Consider the following 2,974-nt stretch of genomic DNA (forward strand, 5'->3'; position numbering starts at 1 on the left):
TTTATTATTCAGGTGCTTGCTGAAGATCATATCTGCATTACCCAAAGCCATACCAAGAAGAGAAAGACACTGCACTTTTCAGACCATATTTGCTCTCTGAGTGACAAGACCCTGCAGARCTCCCTATGTGCAGCAGCTTTCTGTCATGAGTGCCAGCAAAGAGCTGGAATCCAGCAATATGTCTGCTCTAATCCTAAGAAATGTACAATTGGAGGCTGACATCTTGTTTTATCTGGTTCATTTTTTAAATATGCTCTCTCTCTCTCTCTCTTTAAGTTCTATGTCTGACTTATGTCATATCAAGATAGACATTAAACACCTGAGAGATGATCCAGATCAAAGGCACCCCAATTTTTCTCTGTAAAGGATCAACTATTATATAAAAACTATCAGTGTTACTGCAATTTTGGTGACACTTTCAGTAATTAGAATAGGCTTCAGAAGTATGAGGACATATTTCTGGCAATAGGGAACCCCTTTTTGGAGCATTCGTGCAGAAGCACTGCATGACAGGCAATAGCTCTGAAGTGACAGCATGACACACCTCTTCCTACTCATCTTTTTGCCACCTAAATCCCACAAGCAYCCCTAGGCCTTAACAGAAGACCCATAAAAATACATTTCCCTCATAGTTTTCAAATAACTAGGCATATTTTATGACAGCAGGTGGAAAATAAAACTGTTTTAATCCCTTTCTTGATTAGTGGGCATGCTATCATTTTTATGGGGCATGGGGGAGAGGGCAGGTTCCCCTGCTGAGTGACTCTAAGTGGGCTTATTTTGGTGGGTACCTTTTGCAGACTTGGTGGCCGTGCCCATCAAGCACCCATTGCTCAAGCTTGCAAAGGCTCCTGGAGGCAAAGGCTTCTTTGACAGCCTTCAGAATGAGCAGCAGGTGCTTATTCCTGCCCTCAGCACAGCTCCCTGAAATGATGTGTCTATAAGGTACATGTGCAGGGCCACCAGAAATGTCACTGCTTGTGTCCTTTGCAGCAAGTAGGGAAACCTGACTGGCCAGGGCTGTGCTCCCCGAGGGACTGGGGCTCCACTGCTCCCTGCCTCCCCTCTGCTTCCCATCCAGGCTGCAACTGCCTGCTACCTGCAGCTCAGCCTTTCCATGCTCGGATTTATCCCTTCCTCTGTGCCTCTTGTGCTTCTCATCCACTGCTTGCTAAGGTGTCATTATCCCCTGCCTAAATATCCAAGTCCCAGATGGGCACCTCAGTTTTGTAGCTTTAGTCACATTTGAGACCACAGCACTAAACACAAACAGGACAACCTGTGAGAAACTTCAAATGTACATTCCTAACACCTGCTCCATTTTATAGCTAATGTACTGGGCTGGGTTTTTGTTTGTTTTTTTCCATTCTCTTCACTTATTGTGGGAGCAAGGCTGTTTTCCTCTGTCTGAAGAGGTTGTTCTATCATACCAGGATACTGTACTGCCTTGTGTGTACACCTGGAAGCAGCCTTGATGTTGGAGTTGATGTATTGTTCACTAGTGAGCACAGACTACTGCATTCTGCTTGAGTTCTTCAGTAAACTATTTTGGGGGGTATCACRTCTATCCCCACAGTCAGTCACAGCTCTTTTGCTTTGATCTGTCAATCTGGTCTGCAGAGTGCATAATTCACTGTTATCTTTGTGTCTTCTGTGCACAGCCAGCTAGAGTRCTTGAGATTTCAGATAAATATGTATTTACAAATGCTGTATTATATGAGCAAGAAGTTATCTATAAAATAAATAGTATCAATATCAATCCAATAATTTGCATCCCAGAATATGGTATGTCCAGCAGAAATAATCTGATACAAATACCTTGTCCTGCTGGTAGTTCTGTGAGGTCTTTRTTTCATCAGTCATGCGAGGCTTTGGCTTTCACAGGTTTCTTCTGTATGAGACTGCTTTCATCGCTCTTAGTCACATTGGTGATGCCACTGCTCACAGTATCAGAAGATGGAAGCAGATYGAGCCCGGTTTTCCATGAGACTGTTTCTCCATTCAAGAACAGAGATGCTATGTGTTTTCTTCGTATTCTTCAGCATTATTAAAATCTCCAGCATTTTAGGTGCTAATATGACTTTGCCATTTGGTGGCAATGCTGTGGTGGTAACTGAGAGGAGTCAATTTGAGGAWGGATTGCAAGCAAAGAGGTCTGTATTCCCACTGCATGGGATATTCTGCCAATTAAAGTCCTTGATTGCTTTAAACTCACCCACTTGACCAGATGTCTGAGTACCAGCCCAAAYAGCCAAATTTGGGGTTGGGAAGCAAGTTTGTGCTCTCCCTGTGGATGRTGGAAAGAGCAGTGTGTTTTTCGTTGCTGGTTGCACTAAACGTGGCACAGCAGACCACCAGATGTTGGCTAGCCTCTGCCATATTTGGCCAAAACAGAGTATTTCTGGCTTCCCGTGTACAGACTGCACAACCAGAGGGGAGGTGGACAATTCCCAAAGAAAGTGTCCATTCCCTGCAGTGTGGGTATTGTGATTTCCTGTATTTTAAATCTGTTCTAATAGACAGAGTGCTCTTGAAAATGGAGACATTTCCTTCTGCTTTCTGGCCTTTCAAATAGAAAAAAAAAGTTTCCATTTGGATGTATCTCTGTTCTGCTGACATACTAAAATCAAGCTGTGGGTTAGCAAGAGGCCCATGTCGTTTTCTAAGGTAGACCTCCTCACTAGCAATTTGTTATGTATCTGCCTCTTTATTAGAAGTGGGATAATTAAGTGTCTGCTCTTTTACATGGCTGATTGGTATATTCTCTGWTGATACCAGTTGTCCATATTGCATCTCTGCTCAGGAGCTGTATCAATGACTTGCACATATGTGAAAGCTGTGGGAGAAAAGTTGTCAGATAGGYTGTAAATCCCAACAGGCTCTGGATGGAGTCTGTGCCTCTGAGAGCAGGAAGCTTCTGTGTGCTCTAAATTGCTGAGGTTGGTCCTGGCTCTTGGGAGATCAACAGATGTCT

The sequence above is a fragment of the Malurus melanocephalus genome, unplaced genomic scaffold, assembly GCF_030028575.1.
Source record: "Malurus melanocephalus ecotype Western Australia unplaced genomic scaffold, MMel_1.1 scaffold_92, whole genome shotgun sequence".
Classification (NCBI taxonomy): domain Eukaryota; kingdom Metazoa; phylum Chordata; class Aves; order Passeriformes; family Maluridae; genus Malurus; species Malurus melanocephalus.